Raw genomic sequence first — 15709 nt, 5'->3', positions numbered from 1 at the left:
CACGCACCTCACATTAAGAACACAAGGAAGAGAACAACCATGCCCGAACCAGCATTCGAACCTGGGACGCCTAGGTCAAGGGGCAGGCCCGCGACCCCTAGGCCAATACTTCGGCAGAGATGCGTAGTACAGTACAATGATCAAAATGGCTTAAGGCTTACATAATAATATAAGTGAATTGTAATATTATCGAAGTCTGAAGTTTTTAAAGTTTTTGCTGAAAAACCTATTATGAGATCAATTTATATAAAATATTAATTGAACCTTTTAGCCGGCATTAACACTGATGAACCGCTGGTCGCCAAAGACGTCAAGCAAGTAATAATTGCAAATTGCATAATAGGTTCAAAATTTGCAAAAACATGAAATAACTTGTTATGTGAACATCAATTGATCCTATGACACATCCTGCGATGTTGTTTTCCTTACTCTTTGAACAGTCTTTCTTCTAAGCTCCCAAAGTTAGTTATGTCTGTAGTTAAGCGTAAATCATGCATAAGCTGAAACTGCCCAAACCGTCATTACAGGATTTGTAGTAGTTTTAAGGGTTTTTTTTCGCCTGTTTTCCAACGATGTTTCAATCCTGACAATCTTCTAGAAATATAAAATCGGGGAAGAAGATGCATAAAGTACCTTTCTATCCGTTTCCAAAGATTCCTTCTCCCAAACATTTTAAGTGGACGCATCACCAGATGTCATAAGCGTATTTCCCGCAAGACTGTCACTTAACACTCTTCCATTAAGGTTTCCACCGCAGCACCATTGATTAGACAGCTACATTCAGTAAGTACAACATTTTCTTCTAAAAGACTTCAATTAGAATCAGTCAGCGCTTTATTTTTAAGCCATCGGAGGGAAAAGGAAAACAGTAATTAGGCTGGCGAGGCTCGGATTCGAGTCGGGATTCGTTAAAAGCGGCTTTAAAAAAATCATACGCTAATTATCGTAATTAAACTGCTTTTAATGACCGCCCGCTCCTAGGATTTGGGAGCTTTCATTCAGGCAGTTCGCGATGACACGAACGCTAAGATCCCGGGCTCAACAGAATGGAAATGAGAGATTATTATTAAGTAAAACATTTTTCTGAAGACATTTCGGCTTAAATGCAGGCAACATTTAGCTGCGTTAAATAAATAAGTATGGAGTCATTTGCAACAAGTATTGATTATGAATTGATTTCCTCTGTTTAATCTGATGGCATGGAATGGGTTATAATTGTGTTTACTTTGTGGTGGGGGGATTTTAAGAGAAACAGGAAAAGATTTGTGGGAAATTAATTTTGGCTCTTATGAAATGGAGTTTTGCTTTGGAAAATCCGGAAGGGGGTACATTTTAGATAATCGCTTGTTACGATAAGTAATGTTAGAGACTTAGCAATTAAATATTACTTCTAAATCATGTTATTCTACAAAAGTTATTTAATTTTAATTGTTCTCTTTAAATGTACCTAAAATTAAATTATTAATGGACTGTAATATAATAGTTCATTATTTCTTTAAAAAATTATCCTTGGTGTTTACGTAATAGCCATGAAAAATGGCAATAAAGATTGAAATTTTATAGATAAAATTATTTGAAACATTTTTGAGTTTTGAATCTCTTCAAAATAGTATCTGAATTCATTTTATACGCTTTCGTTTAACTTAATTTCTCTCATACTTTTAATGATGGTATTTTCTAACTGATTCTTTATTCACTTCTTTATATATTATCTTTTTGAAATATTCAATGGTTGTTTGTTCATCATGAAAATGGAATATTTTGATATCTAGTAACTTAAATGTCAATTATTTGATTAATTTTTCTTAAATTATGATTGCATATAAAACACATTTGGTAGTGAAGATAAAAAAAACTAATCGATATTCTGAGACATTCAATAAAACGAATTATGAAATGTATTTCTGAAAATGTAATATTAATGAGCCATTTTTAGAATTTAAACTCGAAAGAAATTGTTAACATTAAAATAGAAATGAATCGATTCTAATGAATTCAAAATGATTTATTAGAATCCAATCTTGTTATATAAAAAGAAATCACGATTTCCTTCAACCAAAAATAATATAAATTGCTGTTGCTTAAACTAAATTTCTAAATTTACACAAATAAAACAATAAATGAAATGAAATCAGGTTCTGTTTATTTTGAATGTTGGACACCGCACTCCTCTCACATAATGTGATATCATTCAATCTGGTGACTACGGTAGTATCTCAATTTCGGAACCGGAAAATTCCAAGTTTGAAGCCCGGTTTCACATTAAAAGCGCCATATAAGCGCATTTAGTGCTCTTTCGGAACCAAATGTCCCCCTGTTGGTATGGTGTGGAAGTTTGGAAGGGGGAATAGAAGCTCCGGCATTGTATTCGTCAGCTGAACGTAATTCCGGCGTCCTGGCACAGGGGTAGACGTCTTCCTCATTCCTTCCTGGGCGTCCAGGGTTCGAGTCCCGGTTCGGGCATGGTTGTTCTTCATCTGTGTTTTATCTGTGAGGTGTTCGAATGTGCCCCCCCCTGTAAAAAGGGGTTGTGCAATCGAATGTGTGAGTTCATCTTCATGAGAGCTAGAAGTCAGATTTCTGCCCTAGAGTGCTCAGGGGTCTTTACCCTCAGAAACTACTGCAACCCCTTTCCGTGGTAACACGGACACGACATCATCATCTGAACGTAATTAAAAATTACGAGGTGCATCCTAAAATAAGCCTATTATTAATTTAAAACGGCATGTCGATATAACTAAACTAATATTCTTTCTGGAGATTAGATTATCTCTGAATATAATAGGGCCGTGTTGGCCTGGTGGTAAGGTCTCGGCTTGTGAGCCGTAGGGTTTCAGGTTTCAGACCCGATTTCCCCCAAGAACCGTCGTGTTAGGGGGTCTGTTGCACGTTAAATCCGTCATGTCAAACGTCCTCCCGCTGGTGTGGTGTGGAGAGGGGGGTGCCAGCTCAGGTGTTGTCCTCGTCATCTGGCCGAGGTTCAAAATTATAAGGTAAATTATTTAATTACAAAATTAAAATTTAAAATAATTCAAAATCGCCGTCCCAAAATAGCCCTAGTGTTGCTTTACAACGGGACGTTAATATAAATAAACTAAACTAAAATCTCTGAATATAACGTTGGATAAATTTGATTTTTGAATAATTGATTTTTCTTCTGAAAAATGTATGACTACTATTACTCTCAATATAAAATGAGTAAGGAGAGTGAAACAAAATTCTGACTCGAAACATTTGGCTTTTTACAAATCAACTGATCTCATAAATCGAAATGAATTCCTTATTTTCATAAGCATGTACATTGTACACTTGTACAAATACTTTTCTTTTTTTTAATGCTACATAATAGACATACACCGAAATTGTTTTAAATACTGTTTATTATGAAATATTTAGAAATATTCTTTATTTCATACATCTATCAGACATGCCAAATCTAGCACATTAACCTTTCAAACGATTCCAAAAATAAGAAGTTAATTTTATGATTTAAATTGACACCTGAATAATAAGTTGATACTAACAACCTCAAATAATAAAGTCAGTTTAAAAGTCCTTTTGGCGATTATTCCAAAAATTTTTATTTCGCCGTCTTTTAATTTAAAAGTAATTTTAATATCAAATATATTAAAATACTTTCACTAACAAGTGAACGTTCACTGGAACAAACAGAACAGACATTCCAAACTGTTCCAAACTGAAAATTTTAATTATCATGTCATCTTCCGCCATGCAACTTTAAGAAACACGCTCTAACCCTATTTGCAAGTCTTGTTAATTGTCATCCTTAACCAAGTTAGTTGCAAAATCAAAACTCAAATGTGTGAGATGCAGGTGCGCAGAAATGTGTGAATCACATCAATAAGCGGTTGAATTGATATTAAAATTTCTGCCAGTTATTCGGTGGCAGCATGGAAATGACTCTTGGATCTCTGAGGTAAATATCCATATTCAACTACTCTCTTGCCATTTTCATTTGCTTTGCCCTCGGAGAATTTAAAATGCACCTCAACTCTACTCTTAAGACAAATGTCCAATTTCCCTTGGCTTGGCGAGCGTTTCTTAGTTTTAATGAAAATGAAATGGCGAAAAGAAAATAAAACGGTTTTACAGCATTTCTGCTGTCAGCCGAAAGTATCACTTTCTGTGTTCACCAAGTGTTTCGAAAATGTGAAAGAATATAAAGAAGAAGAAAAAAAAGAACTAGCAACAGGGTTGAGGGAGAATTTTTAATGTCCTTTGAAAAGAGCCATTTACGCTCGCGAGTTAATATTCGAAAAGCATTTTGTTGAAAAGCTTATTCTGTTGCTGGGATATCTTCAAGGCGAAACACCCTCCGAGTAAATAGCTGGAGGTTATTAGCGCCATTAGATTCCATTTGTAAACGGAAAAGTTTCTTTGGTTTTTCAAAAATTTACGGAGAGTATTAAAGAGTGAAACTCAATCGAATAAAGAAAGAAGAAGGGGAAAAAAAATCTGCAATTTAAAAACTTTATGTTCTGTGTACTCAAACTAATTTGGGTACTAAAGAATTAAGCCATTTTCCAAGCCACTTAATGATTTCTGTAAATGATTTTTAATTGTTTTGGCATCGAAATGAAATGGAACAGTTAAAAAGGGAAAATTATATTAGTTTTTCTACAAAATTAATTATAAAAATCGAAAGGAATTATTAGTACCGTTTAGAATCCTATCAGAAATGGAAAAGTTGTCGTTCGCTTTTTAAAAGTTATTTGTACAGAGTATTAAAAAGTGAAACTGAATCGAGTAAAAAAAAAGATGAATTAAGAATCTGCAATTCAAAAACTTTGTATTCTGTAAATTCATAATAATTTTGATTTTATGGAACTGAAACACATTTCATACGACTTAATAATATCTGTGAATGATTTTCAGTTGTTTTGAAGGTAAAATGAAATAAATCGGTTAAAATTTTTTAAAAATATATGAATTTTTGATAAAAATTTACTATTATTCTAGGCAGTTGAAGACAAACGTAAGATACCTTGATTCCATCAAGGAGGAAAATTCAAGTTACTTCGCCTATTTTCTTGTTATATATTACATACATTGAATTTTTTTGAGAATATATATTAATAATGAACAATAATTTTCTCACATATTTATTGTCTCAAGATCTAATTTGGTAACTAACCCTTTTCGCTATTAACTCGGCCAAACCGGTTGTCTAAATTCTATACTCGGCGGTTTCTTTTTTAAACGAGGAATTCAGGAAGTAAACCGAGGGCATCCATAGACATAACTTCTTAACATCTAGTGACATTTAAAACAGAAACTGAACCAAAAACGGTGCACTAGTATAGAATTTTCATGGTCGGTCAGTAGTGAAAGGGTTAAAATAAAGATAATGAACTTTCAGAATATACAGTGTTGAAACAAGCACTTTTCTATAATGTGAATAATTATATTTTTCGTTTGTATTTAAAGTTAAGTACCATTCATAAATTGGGATTTATCGTATGCTGCAATGGTTTGTTATTTTGCTATCTGCTTGTAATGTTAGTGCTCGGAAATTCTGATCCTTATATATCGTTCTGTAGTTATAGGGAATGTGAATTATGTGTCCTCATAAACGTCACAATACAGAAACGTTTTGACGTTCAAACAAATGCAGTCACTTTTTGTGATGTCCAAGTTCTGGAATAAAAATAAGTGCATATTTCATATATAATTATACTTACATCGCCTTCTTCTGATCGTAACTTTGGTTGTTTTTATACTTTCTTGCATACGGAATACAGAGCAAATATTATAACCGCCGAAAAATTCGAACTCGATATTTTGACGAATCTCCACGTTTCAGACACCCCCGAGTTCGAGAAACACATTTTTCAAATAAAAAATCCGTCTGTCTGTGACAAAGATATGGTGGAATTAGATGTATGAAATTTGATATATAATCGTTATATCAAATTTGTAGATTTCTATCGAATTTTGAGCAAAATCCGTTGAGAGTGTGGTGGTAACTTCATAAGGCAGATAACATCTTCCGGAGAGGAGTGTACACTTTTGTATGGAAGGTGTTATCTGGCTTATGAAGTTACCACCACAATACTCCCCCACCAGAAGGCTGCGAGTTCAAATCACGCCCGGGTCACCAATGTGCAAGTTTAAGGTTCGAACTCGCAACGTTAGGGTTCATAGCCGAGTAACAAAACCACTAGACAAAAGTATACACTCCTCTCCGGAAGTTATCTGGCGTATGAACTTACCACCGCAAGAGGAAGTTAGTTTGTCCGGCTGTTCGAATATAAGCTAACGTGATAATTACAAAATGAAAAGAGCTAGATTGATAAAATTTGGTACATAGATTTAACGTTTATAGTATAGACACTTATGAAAATTTGAGCCAAATCCAACCATAGATTGACTGTCTGTCGGTCTTCCAGGAACATGTAAACGCACTAATTCAAAAACTGAGGACTTGAATATATAAAATGTGGTATTGGATTTTGTGACTAGAAGTGCAGCTTTGTTTCAATAGGTTGAGAAGAACATGTCTAAAACACAAAGTCCGAAAAACAGACTTTTGGAAAATATCCATCCGTTTGGGTGTGGCAAATATTATTCAAAAAAAGCTGTGAGCTAGGCGGGTGAAATTTGGTATATTATTTTACTCTTTATAATTTGAAGATTCTTATTAAATTTTGAAAAAAAATTATTTAGAGGGTGTCTGTCTATCCGGCTGTTCGAATATAAGTTAACGCGATTGTTGCAAAACATATGTGAGATCTTTTGAGGATAAGCAGCAGCAACTACAAAACGATGTTAACTAGGGGGATAAAATTCTGTACACAGATTTAACTTCTATGTTGTAGAACATGTCAAATTTTGAGCCAAATCGAGCCGAAAGGATTTGACCGTCTGTTAATCTGTACTTTCAAAAGCATGCAAAATTGATAACTTAAAAACGCAATGACTTAAATATATCAAATTTGGTATGTAATTCTGTGACTGCAATTGTTGTTCTGCGTCAAATTTTGGTTTCAATAGCTTGGAAATAACCGCGTCTAAAATACAAATTCACTTTTATGACCAGAAAATATGCGAGAAAGTTTTGGACAGAGCACTCCCGCTGGCTTACTTGAAAGACACTCAATGGACCCCAAAAGTAATTTGGATTGGTGCATTTGATTTGACGTCAATTTTATATCGTGTCAGGAGACACTGTTAACAGAGAATCACATAGCAGCCCATTTTGCTATGAAGTGAGCTCTTGTTGATTTTATTAATATTTTCCCTACTGTTAGCTATTTTTTTTCATTCATTAAATAATCAAATTTCTTTTTTATAGCATATGTGAAAGATTAATTTCAAATACCTTGATTAAAATATTCATTTGACAGAAACGCTACTGATCTTTTTTTTATGCTATTTGTTTTGTATTACAGCTTAAAATGAGTTGGCAATGATTTCTTTTAACCTTCTTCGCAGGCATTTAAAAAATAAACATTAACAAAATTTGGGCTTCCGCAATTTTCACTTACATATTTTAACGTATAGCATTTTAATTGTTTAATATAAAAGTGATCTAACGCGGTGGGACAGCTCCCATTTGAAATTAAAAAGCTTTTGTTTACAGTTACGGAACTTAAATATAAATATAGCTTCGCAATTCTGAAAAGAGTTTTTAAAAGCATAATTATAGGGACAGAAACGCTTTGCAAGTAATTCCCGCAGCTTTTTTTATAACAAAAAGGAAATAAACTAAACATGATTATATTTTAAATATTTAAACACTTTAAAGCATTTAAAAAACAAAGCTTGTGATTACATCATAGTTTTAATTTACAACAGCCACGTTTACCAAAAAGTTAAAATTGTTCCTATTTTCTCATGTGTTCCTTGGGGTGGGGGCCACCTAAAAAAATGGAAAGTAGTTTCTGAAATTGTGGTTTGTTCTCGCTGACCCGGTGGGTACAAAAATGATGCGAGGTTAGCTAACCTCTACAGATGACGGGATGTGCCTCCTACAGGAGGGGTTGTATGGTAGCCGGATAAGGATTCTTAGGACTCCACAGTAATTTCCGCTACTCCTATCATGGCGTTCCGGACATTTAGAATTTTCCGAATCCCATAGAACGGGGCGAGGGGTAGCCTTTTTGAAATCCTCTACATTTCAAACCTTGCTAAGTTTGCTAGTCCGTCTGTCTACATGTGAACACGGTAGTGAAAATGTTTCGAGCTTTCAGAATAGATTTGTCTATTCCTATCAAATTTCCAAAGAAATTTATTAAGAGGAAGTCTGTCTGACATTTCGAGTACAAGACAATTTGATAACTACAAAATGCAGAACTGGATAGATAAAATTTGATAGAAATATAGACAATTTAACATCATAAAATGCAGCTTCTTGTTCCATTTTGATCCAAATTTGTCAAATGATTGACTGTTTATCTGTGAAACGCAATAACCTATAAACGTAATGATTTAAATCAATGAAATTGAAGATGTGATTTTGTGTCGATAACTGTAATTCTGTGTCAAATGTTTCCTTCAGTTGGTCTGAAAAAAGGCGGCATATTCGCATCATAGATTCAATAAAAATGCTATCGTTAAATGTCTATATATTGGAACTAATTTATCTTGGGGGAGTGAGGAATTGAAGTTCATGGAAGAGTATGCGAAAAAGATTCGAGGAGATCATTCATATTGTTTTATTAAGTAGAACTAAATAAACCTTTTTTTTAAATTTTGTAAATTTTATAATGCTTTTCTAATTTGTGACTCATCTCAGTTTTCTTAATTATGAATTAAGTTATTAAGCATTTGCTTATAATCGAGTCTTTATTAATTATTAAGTATTTTTTAATAATTTAATGGTTGTTAGTTACTAAAATATCCAACATTTTAAATTGAAATAACCTAATAGTATTTAACAAAATTGTTCTTAATTTGAGATATTTGATTCTTAACCTTATATAACTTCTTTAAAATTATTAACAGAAATTTTTTTGCAGAAAGGGATGGTAGAGAGAGGATATAATTGTAAGGTACTATATATATATATATATATATATATATATATATATATATATAATTAGAAATAAAAACCAAGTAAATAGGAAAAAAAGTATCAAAATTAAAAAAATTATCCCCTGAATAAAATAAGAATCCGGCCAGAAGACTTTCTCAAGACAGGGATTCAAAATAAGGGATTTTTTCTGTGAGGAATGCAGACTAATTTGTCCAAAAGTATTGACTTCTCGTGACCCGAAAATCCCCTGAAATTAGGCCTAAGAGATCACCATTTTCACAGAAATGAAACAAAGCAATAAATTAAAAAATACGAATAAGTGGTCGTATTCTTTTGTCTAATTTTGTTTGGTTTAATTTTGATACTTTTTTTCCTACTAACTAGGTTTTTATTACTAATTGTCTAGATTCATCTGTGTTTTAGTAGTTGCATTTGCGCTCTCTAAATACAATGGTGCCTTTTCTGTTCTTTTTTTTAGTCTTTAGTTTGATTCCGAAATAATATTTTAGTTTCGATTCCTAAATAATTTAAATTTTAGTTTGTTTCAATAATAGGTTTTAATTACATAATGCTTATATTTTTGGTTACTTTATATATATAATTATTCAAAAGGAACAGAAGAAAGAATAAAGTTTTTTGAAATTACGAACTATTTTGTAGTGTCCTTTTTTATTGACAGATGTAATCTCAAAATAACTATTTGAAACCTGGACTTCAATAAAGACAAGTGAAAGATCTTTTCATTCCATTAGAATATTAGATCAGAGGTCCATTTCAACTAACTATGAAATTACGATTTTCTGTCTTCCAACAATTTCAATGTGTAAAATCATCTCACCTATGGCTATATAAAAGGAATCAATCATTGAAAAGTTCAGTATGAGAATTCGAACAAAGAATGATTATTCCGAAAGGGGAAATCAAAAAGATAATCTATTAACGAAACATCGTCTGCACTATCTCGTAAGTATAAGGTAAATATAATTATACATCTCTTGGAAAAAAAAAAACCTCACTTTCTGTCAAAAACGAAATTTAAAGATTTTTGTATGGAATACTTCAAAAACTTCACTATTGTTTCTAAGTCTATTTGTTTTAATTTTCATTATCAAAAATGAATGTATTTTACCTCTTCATAGAAAATATGATTTATTGCTTTTCAAAAATTACATAAATGTGGTATTATTTTCTTGTTTTTTAATCTTAAAGAGATTTGGTGTCAGTAACAGTATGAAAACAAATCTGAGTCAAGATTGAGAAAGTTGAGAAGAGGGGAGGGGGGAGGGCATTTTATTAATTAAAATGTAAATGACTGCCTTAAACCTGGCAGTCAACCCCACTTAAGTGAAATTCACTCTCTAAGATAAAAGGTCCGCTCGGGTAATTACAGAATAAATTTCACGAGGGAGATTAAAAGTGCAAATAAAATAACCTTAATTAAAGTAGAAGGCTTTGGAAGAGGCCCCTTTTTTGTGTCATAAGATGGCCCCTCTGCAATTAATTTAAATACTCATGAAAGTAAATTTTATTCAGTAGTGACGACGGTCATTGAATAATATTTTATCTAATAAAAGCGTATCGGAGATCTTAAGAAAATGAGTCAAAGACATTTCATGATAATTTTTTTAAGTAAAATGTTTTCTTATGGTTCAAGAAAGATTAAGTGTAAAAAAAGCGAACTAATTGGTTTCTAAACAGTTCGGGAAAGATAATTTAATCAAGCTACTGGGATATTTACATGGAATGCGATATTCCACCGGCATGTTTCCACTTTTTATTATAGTTTCTTGAAATACACTTCATGTGACAGTTATGTAACATGGGGAATATGTACAGAATAGAATGTAATAGAAAATGCCATTATACGGGGCATGTAATATCGAACGAATTCATGCTCCGTGAATTTGTACAGTGCATATTACTAATGACGTGTTGTTCTTTATGAACTCTGTTATACTATCCAGTGTTACAAATTTGTAATATATCTTCTCCGTCAAGTAAATGTCACGATTGAAAAGAAAGATATACAAAGCTTTTAATGGATGTTAATTGACCATAAAGATGAATTCGGAAACAAGAATTAAGTCTTGCAAGAACTATGTTTCTAATTCCTTTAGCACCCGAGATCTGTAGACTTTTCTGAAAAATTCCATACTCTGTATAAGATGAACAACTATAAAAGATGAAACGCCTTACACTAGAATTAATTTTTCTTTGAACTGATGGCGCCGACCGCTGTTGAATGAGCTCAAGGTTTTTGTATTAAGGATTACTGTTTACATGCGTGTTGCTGACTTCTCCAAGTGATGTTCTTTAATTACACCTCAAATGTATTTTTGTTACCTGCGTTTCATGTTTTCTTGTGAAATAAAGCGTCATTAACTGTTGTCGAGCTTGCACATACGTAATATGGGATTGTTCATTATACTATATGAAAAAAAGCAGCAAATATTTCTTCGCTTTATATGACTTCGTGTTATAATGTGAATCTAATACATTATAACGAAATAGCAATTTGTTTTCTTTCAAAAAAATACTGTTACAGAAAAAACCGTTCGGTGGGTGCATGGTGAAAAATCTAATAGTACACAATATTCTATCCGAAAATACGAAACACAGACAGTAAAACATAGGTGACTTACACAAAGCAACACTTGCTGCTGTTTATTGAAACTCGCTATTAAACAACCGCAATACCACAAAGAGTTTAGAAAGAACTCACTATAGATTAATACTCCAAATGAGATACTACGCTTAACTTCTCCTCTCTCGACTATTGTTCGTGACTATGTGCCTTTTATAATTTTCTTGATAGGACATTTAATTTTCCTGAACAAAAGATGGAATTCGTATTCTAATTTTGATTTCCCCAAGATTCTTGAATATTCGGGATCCTTCTTTTGTTCGCTTAAAGTCACCAAATTTATCATTAATTTTGATGATTCATTGAAATGGCATCCATTTAATAACCATTAGAGATATCTGTAAATGTATCATCCTTATCAGGAGACTTATTTTCGTAAGAATGACGTGTTACAAATTCTTAATTATAAGACCCTATTTTTAAATCGATTAAACAAGAGTAACTCTGAATCATAACGCCTAGCATATGACTGGGAGCAAAATTTCGCATTTTCCTAGCAGATTACAATTATTCTTCTGAAAAAAAAAACATTATTAAAAAATTTTAAAAAAATCAGGAAGAAATATATTAACATTTCAAAAAAGGTAAGCATTTTTTATCTCAAATGAATTTTAGATGTTCATATTTTCCTTACTCATTCTTCGAATTTTTATTTGTTCATTGACTTTTTCTTATTTTGCATAAATCATGTGTAAAAATAAGAATATTTCAGTTTCTCTCATTATTATTGATATGTGTATATCTCAAAAGATATATTGCAGTTAATTTGGCCGCTGAAAAGAGATAAAGATATTATAGAATATGATGTTTTTTCTATTCTATTTTAAATTTATCCGCTCACTTATTGTCTTTCATTTCACTTAATTTGTATATGATTTGATTGAAAGGGTTATAAACAAGTAGAGATAATGACAAAATCCTTCTGCTGGGCACCTACAACTTTTTAGTACCTAGAAGCATCTTTTTTATTGAATGGCTGACACTGGTTTTTTTTTCTACGTTTTTCATTCGTATTTCTTTTTTTCCTTCATCTATTAGAAATATATTTTCTCTCCTCGTATCACCAAAAAAAAAAATTTGTTAAAAGAAAGAAATTTTACAAGTACTGTTTAAATTTATATGAAACTGATTCTGGTATCGATCTAAAATCTTATTTAGTAAAAGATGAAAATATTTCTGATGATGACAGTGAGTCATTTTCTAATGCAGATGGAGAAATCAGAAATTTTAGAAAACGATTTCTTCTCTTAATCAGAACAACGAAGAAATCTCATTGAAAAATGTCGATATCTTGCATGAAACAATTCACAAAAATCTCGAAGATAAAGCTTCATGTCACGAAGATAAGGACTCAACATCGAAGTAGGATACTGGAAAAAGAAGTCAAGGAAATATGTTTCTTTCAAAATGAGGGAAATTAAGAAAAGTCACAAATATCCTCAATGACGTATATCTTTAAACGAATTGAATGCTTTTATTTCTAAAGATATTTCTAAAAACAATCTGTCTTGCGTGACTTGTAATCTAAACTTTATTCATGAAAAAATGGTTTGTATATCATACTCAAAGAAATCGTGCAATATTTATGATATGATATGATCTAAAATATTTAAACAACCTTTCGAACGTACCAATTTATTCTAATAACAGAGGTCTGGGACATATATTAAATAAAATTTTTCGATTGAAAAGCAGCTAAAGACCTAATAATAGATGAACAACTATTCCTACTGAGGACACATAATAAATATATAATATAAATTGCAAAATCTAGATAATCTAGGGGCTAAAATTAGGTTAGATATTTATTTTATATTAAAATATTTTCTGAATTACTTTCAATCTTTAATAAAAAGAATAAATAGATCCATTGATGAAATGTGATAGCCCATTTTTTGGCATCCCATTTCATAATATTTGAAAGAATATTGAAACTAACAGTTCTTCAATATTAATAGGGTGTAAAGTGACTGTGGTACTGTGAAACGTATAAGTTATCCAAATTATTGAATCACAAAAAAAGAAATTACTTCCTCAAGCAGAATTCTCAGTCATGATAGTACAACTCTGGCAGAGCACCAAAGAAGATAATAAAAATTAGAACAAAAAATGTCAAATTTAAGAATAAACTATCATACAAATTGTTTTAACCAAAAAAGTGTTGAAAAAATAGTTTTTGATCAATTAAAAAGAGCACCCAAAATGACATCTCTTAATCTTCCTAGGTATATGGAAAACATCATTTTTCTACTATTTAATTTATAGAAATCGCAAGACATTTCAATTTAAAGTAACTGTTTTGCCAATTTATGTGTAAGTTATAATAATTCAATTTAAGCTGTGATGATTTGATGTTATTTCGGTGTAAGCCATAATGATATTTTTAACGAAAAAAGATCCAGACAAATGATACACAATGTGACAATTCTAATGATCCTTAACGAATTTTCCTCCGACATCATTTAGGTATTTCTGGTTATCTGCTGATTGATATACTGCTTTAATAGACCACGTATCATTTCAATTATTACTTGTGTATCGTTATAATATGCATTGTAAAACTTGAATATGATTACAAATGTATCGCACATCCAGATCCATTATACAATAGTAATAATGATATGAAAAGAGAATTAAAGCAAATGGTAAGGATAAGATATTATTCTCTAAAATATAAAATGTCTGGATGAAATTTTGATACCTGCATAAGGACTTATCGTTGAATTGCTTTCAAAAATATGCAAAGATCAAAGCTTAATTTTTTAAAACTTGCATTCTTCTTTATATAAATTAAGTAAATATAAAGAAAACATTAATCCAGATGAAAAAAATTTAAAAACTCAGTTATGATGATGTTTAATAAGGATCTTCACCGAAATTAATTTATCTTGCAAATATCGATGAAAATTTTAAATCAAAATCCTTTTTTAAAGTATTTTTGCTTGTGAATCTAAATGAAGTTGTATGATTCAAAATTCCCAATCATTATTTCCCAAAGACGCATCTACTGAGTGACATTATATCAGTTTGAGAAATAAAAATAAAACTAAACATTCAAATACTTGATATTATTAACTAAAGTTAAACAAGAACTTTTGTCCTTTTCACCATGAAAAGATTCAACCATAATGTTTCAATGCATTCACTTTAGTTATATATGCCTCTTGTTTTGAAGAAGACAGGATTAATTTCAAGATAGACTTCATAATTTTTATATGTCAGATGATGCGGACGACGTCTGAGTCACTCCTATCCCTCACCACCGAGCTTTCTCACCACACCAGAGGTGGAACATTTGGCTATAATGGATTTAACGTGCTCTAGACCTATTTGCATGTTAGTTCTTCTGTAGAATCAGATTTCGAAAATAGGAACTCTCTCCCAACCTTAGCCATAGAACCGAGAACTCACTTCCTCCCCCCCCTCAAGGTCCTACAAAATGGGAGACAAATGTATGAAACTCTTTATTGCATCACCCCCCGAAATTCCCGATAATCGATTGGATGAAAGCGATTGTGTAATTAAGTTTCGTATTTCCTTCTGCAATATGTACAACTAGCCGCCTCTGCAAACAACCGATTCATTAGGGATATTGGTAAAATTTAAATTCAATTAAATCTTTAAGATATATTTTCATGTTCATGATTTATATGAAATTGTGAGACATTAAAGCCTTGTTATTTTAATTATCATGTACATGTCCTGTTAATTGTTGCGTGAATTTGTCTAACGAACAACTGATATAGAGCTGTTGAAAACGTAAATGTTCACTTCTTTTATCTTATTGATTTCATAGTATTGCAACTTCACAATTTTATTCATTTTTTAAACTACATAGAGATTAAGCAGAATCCGTTTTCTTTAGCTTTCACCTATGGAAAAAAATTTCACGATTAAATATTTGTGCTTGATATGTATGTCTCCCATTTTGACGCCCTTGAGGGGGGAGGCAAGCTTTCAACTTCATGGCTAGGTATGCGGGGAGGGAGTTCTATTCTCGAAATCCGATTCTACTGAAAAATTCACAAGTAAGCAAGTCTGGTGCATGTTAAATCCAATCAGAGCAT

Source organism: Argiope bruennichi, chromosome 9, assembly GCF_947563725.1.
Source record: "Argiope bruennichi chromosome 9, qqArgBrue1.1, whole genome shotgun sequence".
Taxonomy (NCBI): domain Eukaryota; kingdom Metazoa; phylum Arthropoda; class Arachnida; order Araneae; family Araneidae; genus Argiope; species Argiope bruennichi.
Note: the sequence above shows the minus strand (reverse complement) of the source record.